Here is a 19,618-nt window from a genome sequence, read left to right as displayed (position 1 = left end):
CTGATACCAATAATAAAAGTAGTGAACTCTGAACCCATTCACACACATGTTTATCAATTATTATTCTGTGCAAAATCACAGATCATCCTCATACTTATAACCAAGTCTACAATCAGCATAGGTATTATTAGCTACAAGAAACCACAGATGACAGTGCTCCCAATTGAATAGCAAGGACAATAAACATCGTGCACTTGTAAATTATAAACTTCCCTGTAAAAACTTAGTAACTGCCATTATGATTTTTATTGTCCTACTATTCTCCCAGGAAAAATTTCGTTCATGACTTGTGATTCTTGATTCTTCTCATTGTTGAATGTGTTCCCTAGATGACTTAACAATATTCTGAAGATTGCTATTGCCACTTAAGTTGCAGTGCTAGAGATAAGATTTTTAGACAGTAGAAAAGTAGTGAAACAACAATTCTGGTGAATATCATAACTCAATTTGTCCCTGATGTTAATACTTAGAGCCATCAATATGTGACTGATTACATGGCATATATGTAACAAACACAATTTCGATAATTTACTTGAGGCATTATGAATACCAGGGAAGCTTTTGCTTTTGAGAGAGTTACATTCTTAATTTATATGGCAGAGCAATTGTACTGTGGCTGTATGGTCTAATAAAGAGTTTTCTTTATCTTCCAGTACTTTGACTAGTAGTGTTTGATAGGACATTGTAATATACTTAAAGCTTTAGTAACAAACTGCAAGTTAGATGTATTATCACATGGGCTAAGGTTACCTCCTAAAGGGGTTGAAATATTGAATTTTTATTGATGATGTGACACACAGGAAAGAAATTTTCTTGAGACTGATTCCAGCATCAAGCTGAGTCCGGCACTGGGCTCGAATAGTAAGCATTTGTCATTGATCATGACATTAATATTCTGTAAATGTTTCTTGCTTTCTTGCATCTTCTTCTAATCTCCTCACTGTTATGATGTGTAAAGTGTCTGTGTTGCTGAAATGATCTTCCCATTACCTGAAAGCAGAGGTGTTCCATAATTTCATGTTTATTACATTTCCAGATTCTGCTGCGTTATTTGTCCACTCACTTTATTTCTTCAGTTGTCTCTCAAAAGATTTGTTACTCAGAATTGTACATGTAGATTATACATGCTATTTCTTAACTCTTAGTCAACTGTTGAACATTAACTGAAGATAAATTTTTGAATGGTAATTACTAGGAATGTGTAAAGCAGTAGAGAATTAATTAATATAAAATGTTATAGACGTAATGGTTAGCTGTCAACAGACTGATTTTAGACAAAAAATTTTAAGCCTAGTTGTTCGTGTGTATTGTACTGTGGAACTGTAAATACAGAAAGAAAAATAATGACAATTGCTTTGTTGATGTGTTGTCTTTTTGTGGATGTTTGTACCACACCTGAATTAATGATCGTATTTATAGGGTGCAAAATACTTCAAATTTTATTATATTCTGTGCATTTTCAGAACCAGTTATCTTGTCCTGTTCAAATAATTTTTAAAACTGGTAACTAATGATGCTGTTCACAATTAATTTGTAATAATTTTCATGTGAATGTTGACAGTTTGTTGTTTTGGCTATTGCAGCTAGTACAATTACCTTAGAGAGTAGTATTTTAAAAAAATGCACAAATTTCATAATTCAAGTGGTAACTTGTGTGATAAGTGACATTTAATTGTAAATATTGTAAAATTCAAGGCTCTTATTACTGTGACATTTTTCTTAGAAAAAAAAGAAGAAAAAAGCTATGTGTGTGTTCTTTGTTTTACCATTCTTTTTCTTCATTACTGCAGAATGATCTGGGAAAAGCTCGAAGGTGCAGTTTTTAAATCACAGTGGGGGAAAATTTCTACAATACTGTGTTCATTGTAGCAATTTTGTGATATGCAATTGTTCTATATTTGTGGTATTTTGGCACTACTAGAAACAACTTTTCTACTTCTCCTATAGTACACTAAGTATACTTTTAATGAGTTCACAAAGAACATTCGAATTGTAGGGAAATATCATGAATACGATATGACACTATGTCTAATTTCATGGTTACACAAAGAATTTCCATTTCATGTTCCATAAAATTGTACTCAGTGTCTTTAAATGAACCATAGTGGCTTGATAAAACATAGGAATCACAACAATATATCCAGACAAAACAGGAAAATAATGTTGAAAAGAATGTATCGAAAAGTGGATCAACAAACAAATCCAGTTGCACCAAAATTAATTACACAGCCTTAGAAAATGCGTATAGGACACTAAATGGAGTGTTGCTGTTCTGCATATTCACTATATTAGTAAACCAAGTAAAAGGCACTTTTGGATACTACAATGAGTTTTATTAACACATAACTTAAGAACTCATGCAGACTGTCGAAAGACAAAAAATTCCAAAGGGTAATCTTTTAACCGCAAAAAGTAAACGTAATGCCAAACTGTGTCTATTCCAAGGCACGCAGTTTGCTCTGCCAGTGGCAATTCTCACTCAGCCCCTCCCCCCCTCAGTAGAGGGCAAGGGGAGTTCTGGAAATGTAGGGTACTTGTACTGCATGCATCAACCAGCCCTGGTGTGAACTACTGGAATCTCCTCTGGGTTCCTTGTATTGACAGTTGCATTGCTGTACTTCACTGTACTTGCTCTGTTCCTTCTTTCCATCTCCCTGCAGTGCCCCACAGTTGCTTCCACCTTTTCATGAACCACTTTGTCATCTGATGATGTACATATGCAGGTTGTACTCATTCTAGGGAAATTGTCTGTTGCTTGCAATTACATTGTATTGGCCTCATACGCTCATCACAATTAGGACTCTGTATGGTCTGGCATACAGTGTTTGCAGAGGGGGGGACACTGCATCTGTCCTCTACATTATATTTGACCGTGTACTCAGATCTTTATGCACAAAAAATTTTTGTTCCCCATGCTGTGATTCTGGTGACAGATATAGCTTGATTATTTGGGTTTCACTTGTTGCAGCAAGTATGGCAGATTGGTTACTTCCAGTTCTTGCCGTGTCGAAAAAAAGACTGACGATAGGCATAAGATCTCACCTTATACCATCTCTGCTGCTAAGCTCCTATATCTTATTTATATGCAGTGTGGAGGACTAAAAATACCAGCAGCAGTGTGGAGGGCCAAGTGCCCTCATGACACATTATCACGGCTTTCCTTGTCATGCACCAGCGTTCCACTATTTCGTTACTTGCCAGGTGGTGGGTGGTTGTATGGTGATGTTGGAACTCACACAGATTAACCAGTTCTAGGAACAGTGTTGACTCGAACTGTCACACCTAGTCTATAGTAACGTGTGACTGGCAGCCAAAATGTGCTATCTGCATTCCTAAAAAATCCTTGCCACCATCTCTGTTGAGTTGTCTTTGATTGGAATTGTCTCTGCCCTCTGTGTATATTGCCCGATGGCTGTGTAACAAGTATCAGCACTGTTCCTACAGGGAAAGCGGTACTACAGTGTTCACTTGTACGTGGTAGAAATGGTCTGTCATTTTTGGACATGTCTGCCCAATTTACATTGTTTGCACGCCACACACTTTTGCCCACCTGCAACAATCACTCCTTATCCTGGACCATGTGAATCATTCTGTCGTAAGTCTACAGTTGTGTTTGCATTGTGGTGGGATGAATTATGAGTTCTGTCGAAAACTACTTTGTATTGTCCTTCGGGTATGAAAGGTTTGGATCTGCCTTTTGACACATCATACCACATCTTTACCCTAGCCCCTGCTGGCTGTACCTGCTTAAAGTGCAGCCCCATGTAAATATTCTTTTAGCTGACCATTGGCAGACTGTGCTGAGGCCAGCTCCTATAATCCATAGTGTATGAGATGGCTCCAACCCATGAAAAAAATCAGACACTATTTTTTTCAGCCCTTTTAATGTGGCTGATATGTGGAATAAAATGTCCAACAAATATGAATTGTCAGAATATTCTTGGTGACCAATTGTCCTGCTTGCTGAAGACAAAGGTTATAGGCTTAATAGTCCATATGTATTATGAATGGTATGGCCTTTGTGTTTGGGTGAAAATGCGGCACTGCTTCATAAACAGCTAGTAGTTCACGACCAAATGCGTTCCACTTTACTTTTGATGTTGTGAGCTTGCAAGAAAAGGGACTTAAAGGTTGCCAGTAATCTCCCAAATACTGGTGGAGTGTGACGCCAATTGCCTATAGGCTGGTGTCCATGACTATTGCTAATAGTACAGCTTGCAGGGTACAGGCTAAAAGAATTGCTTTTTGCAAGCTGTCTTTTACCTGGTTGAAGGCTTAATGCATCTCTGGTCTCCACTGCACTGACCATCGACCTGTAATGTCTTTTCTTCTAGTGCTGCCATCAGTGGCACTTGTACCTTGGCAGCTCCTGGTAGATGCCAACAGTTAAGTTTACAACCCCTGGGACTCTTCTTAATTGATGAAACTCTGTTGGGCAAGGTATATTCTTCATGATTTTTATTCTGTCTTTGAGATGCTGGCTGCTGAAACTGCATAGCTGAGGAAATTTACTTGCTTCTGCCACAGAGTGCGTTTTGCTTCGTTGACTACTATGCGGTACTAGTATATCTGGTCAAATACTGCCTTGAAGTGTTCCTTGTGTGCTGTAGCAGTCCTGGAAAATATCAGGATGTAATCCAGGCACAAAGCAGAAATCTAGCCCTCTGGGGACTTTGTCCATGAAACGCTGCCACCTCTGTGCACCATTTTTCAACCCAAATGGCATTCGTAAAAACTTGAACAACCCAAGTGTAGTTGTCACAGCAATCTTTGGTATGTCTTCTTTTGCCAATTGTATTTGATTGTACACTTTTTCACAACCAGTTATGCTGAATGTTGTGGCTCCCACTAGCACATTGGTGAAATCTTTAATATTAGGCACACGGTTTTGTTGCAGAATTGTGCGTTTATTCAGCATGTGGTAATCCTTGCAGGTCCTCCAAGCACCATCCTTCTTTTTGATTAGACGCAGCATCATCCCCATGGGCTGTCTGATCTGAATATAATAGCTGTTTGTAGCATGTCCTCTAATTCTGCCTTTGCTGCAGTAAAACGGTCAGGCACGAATCTTCTCAGCTATTGTGAGACAGGTTGGCCTGGGGTCGTCTTGATATGGTGTTCTTTATTATGCAACATCCTTTTTATCTGCTCCCCAATATCTATGGCATACACAGCACTTCAGCCTGAACATCATGTTACGATTTCTCTGTCCATCTTTACCTATACTGCATTGAGATTTATCTCGATCTTCTGCTGACAAACAAGACCTGCTCCCAGAATGATCTGTGCTGTATTTGCTTGTATGAAATTTCATGTGTACCTCCTACTAAATCCGAAATCCACCTCTACTCTTTGATTTCCACACATTGCTATTGGTGAACTGTTTGCAGCCATGAGGTGAGTAGCCTTGAATGTTGTTGTGCTTCCTTTCTTCAGCAACCGGTAATGTACCAACATCAGACTCATAATCAAAGAGATAGAAACGATCTGTGGTAACATCTCTCACATATAATCTTTGTGACAATGTTAGAAGTTTGTTTTGTTACCCACTTTGTGTTCAGCTTCTTTATTATGGCGATTTGTTAATTCTGCAGCCTGCCGCACCTACTGGCAGCTGCTGGTGCCCTTTGGGTATGTACCAAAGAGCTACACATTGTGGCCTGTTCACTGAAATGCCAACATGTTGAATCATGCTGATTCTTAAGGGCGTTGTCCACTCTTACTTGCAACATCTTGTCTGAGTGTATTCTTCTTACCTTCTGCCAGTGTGGCTACTTGCTTCTGTAATGCTTTTGTCTGCTCTTTCAGGTAGCTTAACTGCTTACTAATATCCATCTGTTGCTCTTTTCAGATAGCTGCAGTCTCTTGTGTGTTGATTTCTTCAGTCACTTTTATTACATTTGACGCGTTTGCCTTGTCCAATGCTGCATACACCATGTCTGCAGCTGTGATTATTGAGTTGATGTTGGCTCTTTTCATATGTGATTACAGTCTCTTTTACTGCTATTTGCAGCTGCACCATCCATATGTGTTGTAGCATCACATCCAATAACTCTGCATTTTGTAACAATAATTTGTAAATGCCACCAGAATTTTGAAGGCATTCTATCACCTATCTGTTTTGCTACACAGTACTTGCTGCATCTGTTGCTCTACTGCCATACACAACCAATTTATTGGTGTTTTCTTCATATGTATATACTGTTGTTCCTGTGGTGTTTCCACTCTAACCTCCACGGCTACAGTGGCCACACTAATATCCAAACTATTTACCCTTAACATGAATTCAGTGTTGATTGTCAGTCACATTGTTCTGCACAAATGCTAGGTCTAACATTGCAAACCGTAATTGTGGCCTTTGCGGCAAGACCCACAGAGTTTGGCCTTTAATACTGAGCTTGATTTATCTCATATTTGTCATCCTGCCTGTTCACTGAATTTCTTTCATCTCTCAACAATTGTGGACATGTCTCTCTGTTGTCTTACATTACTATTGCAGCCTGAAGATCCTTAATCTGTTTGTGCAAGTCTTCTCCTAGTTTTAACAACTCCAACTGGGCCCAAGCTTGATTAACTTATTGATACAACAGTACCATACAATGCTGCATAGTCTTTGTTGTTTGTGAATTTTTCTGTGTTTTAGAGGTCACCAATTTTTAGCTATGTTATGTACAGATGTATAAAAGAATGAACCTGGGGATAAAATGCAACATATGAGATTTGCACATGATATTGTTCTGTTTACATAGCCCAGATAAACTATAGAAAACTTTAGTTTGTCTGTCTGAAAATAAAGAACAGCCAATCAAGATATTTGTAGTGAGCTACTACTTCTCTATAAAGAGTCCAGGCTGTAGCTAATTCTTTTGCCAGTGTTACATTTGTGTCATCTCTGAATAACTATTCTGTCCTTCTGAATCTGCTTACTGTATTCATGTCTTGGTCTCCCTCTACAATTTTTACCCCCTACACTTCCCTCTAGTACTAAGCTGATGACCTCTTGATGTCTCTGAATGTGTCTTATCAACCTATCCCTTCTTCTAGCCACAAATTCCTTTTTACTCCAATCCTATTCAGCACCTACTCAATTGTTAGGTGATCTACCCATCTAATCTTCAACATTCTTCTGTAACACCATATTTCAGAAGCTTCAATTCACTTCTTGTCCAAATTACTGATTGTCCTTGTTTCACTTCCAGTCATGGCTACACTCCATACAAACATTTTCAGAAAAGACTTCCTGACATTTAAATCTATATTCAATGTTAACTGATATCTCTTCTTCAGAAAAGGTTTGCCAGTCTACATTTTATATCTTCTCTAATTTTTCATTAGACCTTTTTTTTTCATTAGACTGGTGGCTGCCCTCATCAGATATACTGGCAGCAATCTCTACAGTTCCTACAATGACAGTATACTAATCACCAATAAATTCTTCAGGCTCAATTTAAACTGTGGTTAAACTTTTTATGGCTGTATTAACAGTCTTCAGAAGAAGTTGGTGGTTCCTATTTACTCTGTCCATTGATATCGTGGCTTTGGCAACAATCCTAAAGATTCTTATTCAGCCTGTACATAGTGAACGAATAGATGAGGAGTCACACACACAATTTAAAAATAAGACATTGTTCTATGGAAATAATGTCTTCCAACTGTTGCAAAGGCAAGTTTAGTTTATTTTCTATTTCAAGAGGAAAAAGAAAACATAAATGTGAAAGAAAAATATATAGGGTGTTTATAAATTAGTTACACGAAAGTAACCTTTAATTGTGAAGAAGGTAAATAACATACAGAAAGGTCTGTTGCCGCACTGAACACAACATATCTTCAAGTTTTATTTACAAATGTTCAATGTGGCTACCTTTTGTAACATGACAATATCTCTGTGTAATCAGTTACGTGTCAAATCCTATCAAGCAAGTCTTTATGTATGGCAGCAACTGCTTGTGTTATCCGTTGTTGCAGCTTGTCAACATTTCCTGTAAATGGAAGAACAAACACAGTGCCTTTAATGTAACCCAATACATAGAAGCCCATTTGGGTTAAATCAGGTGAATGTGGTGGCCAGTTTATTGTTCCACAATGTCCAATCCATGTCAACATATCACTATGGAGATATGCGACAACTTCATGATGGTAATGTGGTGACGTACTATCTTGCTGGAAAGTAAATTCTGTGCTTGCAACCTATTGTAATTGAGTTGTTGGATAATTTAAAGCTTGACCCATTGTGATATGCTAGTTACTGCTGACTTGACAAAAAAGAAAGGATCATCAATCTTGTTACAGCTTATAGTGCAAATCATTTACATTAGGCAAGTCCCGTACATGTTTGATTATGTGACTTAGCTTCTGCTTATCCCATGTTAAACATTATGCTGTTTCACTTTACCACAGTTATGGGAGGTGGCTTCATCATCGAACACAATTTTATTAAGAAAATCATCTTCAGCGTGCATTTTGTTAAACATTTCTATACAAAACTCAGCTCGTTTTTCTTTGTCATTTTCTCTTAAAGCTTGCAACAATTCCACTTTGTAGGGTTTCAGTGCCAAGCATTTGCGTAATACCTTCCACACTACAACAGTAGGCATATTCAATTCTAAGCCAGCACGTCTTTTTGATTTACCTGTACAATGAATTTAAAACAGCTGAACTCGTTCAATTGCTGCATAAGAGACTGCTAGCCGACCCTGACCCAGCATCTTATGTGATTCACAGCCAGTATTGGTGAAACAGTTCTACTATTTAATAACAATTTATGTTTGAGGTGGTGGCTTGTGACATTTAGTCCTGAATTGTCTCTGAAATGTGGTAACGGATTTGGATTCACGAAACTATAAATAATAATGTGCATAGCCTGCACCATTATATGATTCCATGATGACTGTTGAAATAACTCATTTGCACATGCCACCTAGTGGGAACTTCGGGAATTAACAGTGTTAGGCAGGAATAAAACTTGAAGCTATACAGCATTTAGTGCTGTATCAAAGATTATTCCCCCCCCCCTTTCACAATGGAAGGTTACTTCTATATAACTAATTTATAGACATCCTGTATTGTATGGCTACCTCAGATAACAGGTAAAAGACATGTACTCTGAACAACGTGCATTGCATGCACTTAAAATCCGATATTACATTGTTATATGTGTTTCCTGCAAAGATTAGTGATGTAACATGCAGTGTTGTGTAACTCATTATGAGATTCACTCAAGAAAATTATATTTCCCTTATGGTAGTGTTTGCTCTGAAGAACAAATATTATTGGCTAAGGTTTTGATTGATTACTTGAACACACAAGAACAACTAATAGTGACGGTGTACACAACTATTCACCTTTATGCCTCTGGCTCTTGCATTCATACATTTAGTTTTTGACATAATGTGAGACGACTCACTAACCTCCAACCATTTGTACTCAGACCAGGACAAAGCCTGTAAAAATCGCATTTTTATCCTAAAAGTTACAGCATAGGTATTTGCCAAGTTGCTACACAATGCTTCCGCTCATTGTAGCGTGTCTGAGATACCCGTTATAAACAAAGGAGCAGGCTGTTGCTTGCATAAGTACACACATACAGTTAATAAGTCCCCAACATGATGCATGTTACAATGGACATGTTGACCTGATCAGTTACAAAGACAAATTAGATGCCACTCAAGTGGTAAAAGTGAAAGAGAACTCAATATACTCCCAATCTTAAATGAGCGTCATGAGGGAGAATCCAGGTCATCAGAGTAACCACACAATGGCCTTGAATTTAAGCTTGCTTCTGTCTGAGTTATTACTGTAATCAACTCTTGAAATGGCATCACTATATTGGCCAGCGACATGTTTGTGGTGTGACTTCATAGATAGCAGTTGATAGACTGTGAGGTCAAGAAGTTCATCACATTTTCATCTGTAGAATCACGACAGGGAAAAAAGAAAATTCTGCAGTTCATTGTTTGCACCTAAAAAATTCATTCTTGACACCAAACCAACTGCTTTGATTTTGCTTGTTTTAAGACCCATTTTTGTGAGTTGTGCTTGGGTAGCTCATTGGTAGAGCACTTGCCTGCGGAAGGCAAAGGTCCCGAGTTCGAGTCTCGGTCCGGCACACAGTTTTAATCTGCCAGAAAGTTTCATATCAGCGCACACTCCGCTGTAGAGTGAAAATTTCATTCTAGAAACATCCCCCAGGCTGTGGCTAAGCCATGTCTCAGCAATATCCTTTCTTTCTGGAGTGCTAGTTCTACAAGGTTTGCAGGAGAGCTTCTATTAAGTTTGGAAGGTAGGAGACGAGGTACTGGCAGAAGTAAAGCTGTGAGGATGGGGCGTGAGTCGTGCTTGGGTAGCTCAGTGGTAGAGCACTTGCCCGCGAAAGGCAAAGGTCCCGAGTTCGAGTCTCGGTCTGGCACACAGTTTTAATCTGCCAGGAAGTTTCATATCAGCGCACACTCCGCTGTAGAGTGAAAATTTCATTCTAGAAACATCCCCCAGGCTGTGGCTAAGCCATGTCTCCGCAATATCCTTTCTTTCTGGAGTGCTAGTTCTGCAAGGTTTGCAGGAGAGCTTCTATTAAGTTTGGAAGGTAGGAGACGAGGTACTGGCAGAAGTAAAGCTGTGAGGATGGGGCGTGAGTCGTGCTTGGGTAGCTCAGTGGTAGAGCACTTGCCCGCGAAAGGCAAAGGTCCCGAGTTCGAGTCTCGGTCCGGCACACAGTTTTAATCTGCCAGGAAGTTTCATACCAACACACACTCCACTGCAGAGCGAAAATTTCATTCTAGAATTAGGGGAGTATGTTGCCACACATACACCCTAGGAAGGGACAATACACATAGTGAAGTGTTAACTGAAGATGCTGAAGTGAGAGCAATCAATATATTCATTTGTAGAATCAATACACAAATGGGGAGTGAAGTAGAGGTTGCCTCCCCCATGTCCTTCCATGAAGCAGTCAGACTTGCTCTATTATGCAAGGAAGCGGGAAGATTTGCATCCACTCATGAGTATGCCAGAAAAGCACAATATATGTTCATTAATGACATGAATTGTCAAATACCCAACAATACGGCCAAGTGCTACTGGACTTCCTGTTGTAAGAAATGCCATACTGTCGGACACAAACAAGATTGTTGTCTGCAAAATAAGTGGCTGAATTCCCCCAAGAGGAACATACCAGCAGGCAATAAAAAAATAGTTAGTCAGACACACATGCTTGGAATGACATGGGGTTTTATTAGAACAAACAAAAAATAAATAAATAAATCACAAAATTTCCGACAGATGCCGCTGGACAGCAAAATGTCAGTGACTGCGCGTGACAATCATGTATAAAAGGAGCTGTAATGAGAGAGAGAATCAGATGCACCAGCAGTTGCAGCATGTTGACATTACCAGAAAAGGCGCTTTTAGTGAAGCTGTATTATAAGAACGGGGAATGTGCTAGTTCAGCATTTCGATCCTATCGCCATAGGAAGGGGATTCCAACGGGTAAAGGTCCATTGACAAATGAAGCTGTGGTGAGAATGATTTCGAAGTTCAAAGCCAATAGACCCCGTAGTGGCTGACCGAGCACAAAGCGTAATGCTGCTGAGACAGTTCAGGAAGAAATGGAGACTGTAGCGGGTTCATCTATGCACGGGGAAGTCAGCGCTTGTGGCACCGGCATTCCATACACTACTGTTTGGTTGGCACTGAGGCATACCCTCCAATGCTATCCGTACAAAATCCATCGGCATCATGAACTGTTACCTGGCGATTTAGTGAAGCGGAGGGCATTTGCTGTGTGAGCGTTTCAAAAGGTGGTGAAAGATGACGATTGGTTGAGTAACGTGTTGTGGACCAATGAAGCTCATTTCATGCTCCGAGGATCTGTCAACACCCACAACTGCAGAATTTGGGCTACCAAAAATCCTAGAACTGTCGTGGAAACTCCATTGCATGACGAGAAAGTCACGGTATGGGTTGGATTTACCACATCTACCGTTGTCGGGCCTTTTTTCTTCAAGGAAATGCGTGATTCTGGTTGTAACTGCTACCGTGACGGGTGAGAGATACGCCGATGTGTTACAGAATCGCATCATCCCCAGCCTGGCTGATAAACACCTGCTGGAACGTACGATGTTTATGCAGGATGGCGCTCCACCCCATATTGCTAGACGCATGATAGATCTCTTGCACACATCGTTTGGTGATGATTGTGTGCTCAGCCGCCACTTTCGTCATGCTTGGCCTCCCAGATCCCCAGACCTCAGTCCGTGCAATTATTGGCTTTGGGGTTACCTGAAGTCGCAAGTGTATCGTGATCGACCGACATCTCTAGGGATGCTAAAAGACAACATCCGACGCCAATGCCTCACCATAACTCCGGACATGCTTTACAGTGTTGTTCACAACATTATTCCTGGACTACAGCTATTGTTGTGGAATGACGGTGGAAATATTGAGCATTTCCTGTAAAGAACATCATCTTTGCTTTGTCTTACTTTGTTATGCTAATTATTGCTATTCTGATCAGATGAAGCGCCATCTATCGGACATTTTTTGAACTTTTGTATTTTTTTGGTTCTAATAAAACCCCATGTCATTCCAAGCAAGTGTGTCAATTTGTACCTCTCTATCTACATTATTCAGTGATTTATTCAGTTTTCAAATTTATACTGACTTCTTGATCACCCGGTATATGAATCCTCAATGAAATATATCAACTCTGTAAAAAGGGGAGAGCCCACTGAGGTGGCAGACTGTTTTAGAGGGAAAGCTCAGAGGGAAGACTGTCAAAATTCTTGTGAGTATTGGAGCTTAGATTAGTGTTCTTTTTGTTTCTAATAAAGACAAGCATGTGCTAAATCCACCATGCCACAATATAAGGGGACGTGGAGACAAGATAGTCATTACTGCAGGCATCTGCACACTGAAAGGAAAAAGTGTATCTTTGATACAGAAGTAGCAAGGAAACGTTGATGGGACTTTGATGTTATCTTAGGGAATGATTCCCTAACCCACTATCATTCCCTGATAGACTGTAGGACATGCACTGTTCAGTTCAGTGATACAGACCACTGCCCAGACAGTGAGCATGCGTCTCATTCGCAAAGGACTTGTGAAGTGGGGCCTACCTCACAAGCTTCAACTGAACCACATATACAGACATTGAAGACAATCATATCTGTGACAGCAGTGGAGTGAGAAGTGAAAGTCTGTGTATCTCTGTGATCGAACTATCTTGTTGACCCACTTACCCAGAATGACTTTCTCAACAGTCTGCAAATCCATGTTAAAAGAGATCTAAGTAGACCTGAAGTAAAAGGTAACAGGTTTTAAATACCTGTGTGTATTTACAATTTTAGTCAAAGGGACATAGAAATGTCATGTGGCGCAATAGTAGCCAATGGCGAAGAAGTTACCCAAATAGAAGTAGTGAACCAGAAACAGCAGGAAGAGAAAAAATGTAAGCAGTTACCTGTGAGGAAGGTTTGTGCACTAATACCCTCAATAAGAAATCAGGATACTTACCCACTGTCACATACTGACAAAACCTTAGACAGGTTAGGAAATTACAAATACTTGACCACCCTGGACATGCGTTCTGGATATCATCTGATTCTTATTGCAGCGTAATCTACTTTTGTGGTCCCATCTGGACTATATGAACTATTATGCATTCCGTTTGGTCTCAGAGATATTCCTGTCACTTTTCAAAGATTCGCTGACTTATTACTGGTGAGGTTTAAAGCCGACTATGTGTTTTTTGTATTTTAAGGACACTGAAATTTTTGCAAAAACAATTAAAGAATAGGCTGAAAGATTAAGAAATGTATTGACTTGATAGCAAAGTGCACACTTGAGTTTAGAACTAGAAAAATGTTCTTTTGCACAGTCACAAGTTCAGTGCCAGATTCTAGGCTAACTGACGCAGTGGATAATTTTCTAAACCCAAGAAATGTAAAAGAGTTACAATCTTTCCTATGCTTATCCAGTTGTTATAGATGTTTTGTGCAGGATTATGCTACAATAGCAAAGCTATTAACAAGATTAGTAAAGAAAGATGCAGTAGTTGAATGAATAGATGAGGGCAAAGCAGCACTGAGGATAATTAAAGAAATGTTGACTAAGATATCCAGATTTTGAAAAACTTTTTATTCTTTAGATGGATGCATCAGACTATTCTGTCAGAGCTGTTTTAAGTCAGGAATATAATGGTGAGGAAAGACCAATTGTTTACACCTCAAGACAAATGAACATAGCAGAAATTAAATATACTACCACCGAGAAGGAGTTGCTAGCTTCCGTGTTTGGAGTAAATTACTTTAAGTGTTTCTTACAAGGAGTCAGTTCACTGTGGTTAAGGACCGCACTGCTTTAATATGGATGTTAAGTTTAAAAGAGCCCAGTAGTCGCATGACTAGATGAGCATTAAAATTATCAGAATATGATTACGCAGTTTGGCATGCGTCTGGCTGCCTGCACAGCATTGCCGACGGCCTAAGCCAAAAGGATAGAATTGTTCATACAGGTGTTGTTTCAATTGGGGAAAGAGGCACAGGAGAGGGATGTAGGATGCCATCGGTATGATACAATCCCAGATTTTGTTACAGAAGATGGTGTGCCATGTCGCAAGACCCCATTCAGTAACAGAGCAGTAATACCTAAAGAACTGCAACAGTGAATAATGGCACAGTGCCTTTACAGTTTATAGGTCTGCCGTAATGGGTGACAAGCCATGAGTGCAAGAATAGCCTCAAATTACTCTTGGAGAGGTTGAATAACTGACATTTGGTAGTGTATATAAAATTATTGGCCTTGTGCACAAAGAGTACCTCCACCAAGGACTAAAGTTCGTTTACTAACATTAAATTGAAACCATTACAAGTTCTGGCCTTGGATATCTGCAACCCATTTTCACAAAGTACCAAGAATAATAAATATATATTGTCAATAATTGATCACTTTCCAAGGTGCTTAATTTTTGATAACACTTGCAGATATGAATGCTGAAACTGTTGCTTTTGCATTTGTCAGTCACTTGATATTGCTGTTCAGAAGTCCCAACACAATACTCACTGATCAAGGCTCAAATTTAATGTCAGAGGTGTATGCATAAAGTTGCAAAATGTTGAGAATCAAAAAACTGGGAGCTACACCCTTTCACTCTAAACAATGGGCACAAAACTATTGTGTGAATGCTATCATATTATGTAGGGAAGACCCAGTAAAATTTGGACAGATATGTAGGAACTGATGCCTCGGCTTACAATAGTCATGTCTGTGAGGCAATGAGATATTCCCCATATGAAACAATCTATGGGAGACCCATGAGTTCCCCTTTTTAAATTGATAAATTGCCCTCTGACATCAATAAAGGCAAAGTGAAAAGGCTAGCCTGCCATATCAAAGCCATGTGGAACCAAATTAAATAGTAATTTCAAAGCCATATAAAAACAGCTGGAATGCAGCAATAAAAGCACTACACTCCCTCAATATAAGCCCATTGGTCTGGTATACCTCTGAAATCCCATGGTAAAAAAGGGACAAACTAAGAAGTTCACTCCTTGGTATGAGGACCACTTCCCTCTATCGTGCATCACCTCCCCAATGAATGCTGAGATTCAGCTACCTGACTGTACTACAATAGTGCACTTTGATCAGATAAAGCAGAATGATGGCCCATATGTGCTAGCTCAAGCATCCCCACCTGCTTTTACCCCTAAAGTCACACCGATAGGTAAAAGTGTCACCACAACAAACTAGAAGAAAAAGAAGAAGAAGAAGAAAAATGTTACCAGCATGTCCTTGTTATGCTTTAAGATATAAGCATCCCTAAACTCTGAGGTCCATGGACTAAATGAGAAAGGTGTAGTGATAAGAACTTCACAATAGGACAAGAAAGATATGAATTATTTGTTTGTATCTGTAAAAATATTAGCCAGACAGAATTGATGCAACAGCTTAGAGGCAACAGGACCATAAGCATGTCACTAAATATTTATACACCGTAGGATCATACTGACAGGTAAATGTCTTTCCATTCTCCTGATAGGAAATATTAATGAAGTTACAATTTGAAAAGCTTAGCATGTAAGGCAAGTGACACCACATCATTGCCCATGCATAGAGCTTTGAATGCATGCTGGGCTTCCCCCCCCCGCCAACCACCCCCACCCCACTCCACCCCACCTCACCCCTCCCATCCTCTGGTGGCACGCAGCAGCGATCGCTCAGATGTCATACGGCACACAGCTTTCTGGCAACATGCCTGCTTGTTGTTTATAACTTGCACAAGTGCATTTCTATACTAAACAGAGAATAGTGGAACATGATTTCCCTTCATAAAACATCCACTGTATCCCACTTAGCACAGAATTATTCAATTATTAAAACGTTAAGTTAAAGCATTAAATCCATTATTAAATAAATGGTTACACACTTGTCTAACGGGCTTAAATACGTCCAATGTTACACTGCTCAGAGCTCACCTGAAAGCATTCTGTGCAATCCACCATATCAATCATAGCATGCCAGCTAATGATAATAGCTTTCAGTAGATAAAGGAAAATATTTCTAATTTCTCATGCAACCTGACTCCACTGTGTGTTTAAAGAAGCAGAACCATAACAGATGTAGTTTTTAATAAACTCAAGTATACCAGTCCCATTAGGAATTTCAGTTAACATTTCCCAGCAGATTTGGCCATCCTATCTGTCATTGTGGCAGAAGTGATTGACGGAGATTCATATTTTAGCAAGGGCCCGCTACGATATGCATTTTCATGGATATCTTTGTTACATGAGACAGAGACAATAAAAGATGCCAGTAAAGTCAAATCCCGCCTGAGTAAACTTATTCTTAGTGGCGATCTCAAACTAAGCAGAAATCACACATTAAGATACAAATAACATGAAGTTCTACTCAAGATACAATGTAAGTAATACCCATTATTAATTGTGTTCAGTAATGCTTCACTCAAATTATGGCGAGAACTGCCATTTATTTTATAGCTGCAATCACGGCATGAGGACCTGAGCATCTAATAGTGATTATGTGTAACCAGCTTATCAATCTGCAGTATTTCCAGCTGCTGTATCCTTATGTCACAAAACGTAATTGAAATAAATTATGAGTTTTGCATTAGTAACAATAACAGAACACTATCAAGTATTACAAATTGCTATTGATTCTACCACACTGCCAACGAGCCAGATACATTTTCATACATTTCCCAGCCACATCACTATTGTTCATCATAAAGGCACTACATGAGCAGTTCACACTCCAAAGATATTCTTGTTACTGATGCGACACCAGACCCTGCTGATTATAGGACATACCACTGTATCGTGCCACAGTGCCTGTGCCAAGTGTCACTTAGTTACAACATCCAACACCTTTACATAACACAGCTAGAAAACTTTGGAATACAGCCCCAATCTCTTCTTTTCACATGAAAATTGCATACTGATTTTACTAAACACTGTTATTCGTGTCCTTACAAAATACATATAAAAATTTGTGCTGTGAATTAAAAAAAAGAAACACACTTCAAATTCGCCCGGGTTCCCGGGTTCGATTCCCGGCGGGGTCAGGGATATTCTCTGCCTCGTGATGACTGGGTGTTGTGTGCTGTCCTTAGGTTAGTTAGGTTTAAGTAGTTCTAAGTTCTAGGGGACTGATGACCATAGATGTTAAGTCCCATAGTGCTCAGAGCCACACTTCAAATTACATTCTATAATTTACCACATTGAATTACAGTTTTCAGACTTCAAGGTAAGTTTGTCACTGGAAAATCAACTGCTGGTGTCTGCAAGAATCAACGAAGCAGTGTAACGATTCCTAGGACATTGCAGGTAGGTTGAATAAATCAATGCAAAGACCAACAATGATGACTTATGGTAATAAAGAGTACAGGCACAAAGACACAAAACATACAGTGATACGAGACCATCATGAATATTTCACTCCATTAGCAAACCATGTGAGTGAGCCAAGATTATTAAGATAATGTCTTAGTAACAAGTAGAAGTAATATTGGAATGACATACTGTGACGTATAGGGAGAATCGTTAGGCACTCACTGCTCAGTACCTTCACATGAAATATACCAACCTGTAAGCTGAAGTATATGGCAAGAGAGAAATGTTATTGGAACAACCCCTGCTCTAGTTGCTAAAAAGTGTATGTGAAAATGTTTATTGTGTTTAGCATATGATTTTGGGGCTCCACCTGCATGCCTTTGTATTTTTTTATGTATTTTATCTGACAGTCTACTCCCTCTCTCTGATTTTTGCCTCCCCACTTTGAAGTGCATCTTTATTTTCATTTTATTGTGTTACGTATAAAAATGTTCAGCACAGTTAAGAGGATGCTCCGACTGAGCTATTTGGAAATAGAAGATATAGATACTTCACATTATTGCAACTTTTGTTCATTTGAAAATAGCAATTGAGGGAATCATTCCAAATATGAGGACATACATCCTTATCTAAATATTGTAAATAATTATTTGCTCTCATTGAGAGATGTGCATGCAGTGCATTTTACACAACAAATACTTTTCATGCTGAATCTAAGTACAGTCTGTGCACCATGGTGCATGTTACTTCAATAATTTTGGCGCAGTAGCAATCTTCAGTAAAACGGGAGATAGAAAAAGATTAGCCCATGAAACTGGTATAGTTATCTGCACAAACATACATTCAAAATCATTATCAGTAACAGTAATGCCACAAGCTCTATCACATATGCTAAAATAACAGACTTCTGAAGAAATTTCTTAGTGGCCATGCCACTATGCTCGTAGGCAAAGGGAAATGCTGAAACATGTAACCTATTGATTGATGCGAGACTAGGTGCCTGTTGATTTCTTCAGTAGACTAAGTAAGCATGGATTGATTCTGACATGGTCATTACTTATGCTACTGATGGGGCATGGTGCATGTGCGTCTCTTCTGCCGAAGTTGCCAGCGGGCACCCACGACTGGCTGCTGCTGCAGTTAATTTTTTGACTCTCTCACTTTTATCACTTACCCTATTGCTGTATTGTCAGCTCTATTCTGTATTTCTTTCTTCTTTCAATGATGAGCTAACCAGATTAATTGGGACTAAGCCCTCTGACAATATCAAGACTATCACATTCTTTTCCAATCACATTATACCGAGGTATCGCTCCTCTCTCATTGTAGTGATCCATCTCTCACCCTCAGGTTTTGCGTAACATGTCAACTGTATCCTAATTAAGTATATCACTTGCATGTCAGACCATGCTTCACATTTCAGCAATACATGTTATTGGAACAACCCCTGCTCTAGTTGCTAAAAAGTGTATGTGAAAATGTTTATTGTTCACTGCTTGTTGATTGTTGCGAACTGTGTTCCTTCATCCCGTCGTTTGCTACCATGCACATTGGTGAATGGCACACTCAGAATTATTCCAATCAAGTGGTCATTTCAAGCATTGTGTCTGTGTATGTAGCTCTACTGGTTTGTGGCATCTTTGTATGGATTTTGTATAAACATGGCTGCTGTAAATCCTGTGAGCCACCACCACAGGTTGTACCAGATCCCCAGCCAGATGGTGAATACTTTGGGTAATGTCTGATGGGTCACATTACTCCACAGGCATGGCCCTCCC

This window comes from Schistocerca piceifrons, chromosome 3 (assembly GCF_021461385.2).
Source record: "Schistocerca piceifrons isolate TAMUIC-IGC-003096 chromosome 3, iqSchPice1.1, whole genome shotgun sequence".
Lineage (NCBI taxonomy): Eukaryota > Metazoa > Arthropoda > Insecta > Orthoptera > Acrididae > Schistocerca > Schistocerca piceifrons.
The sequence above is the reverse complement of the archived record's forward strand: the minus strand, read 5'-3'. Positions refer to the sequence as shown.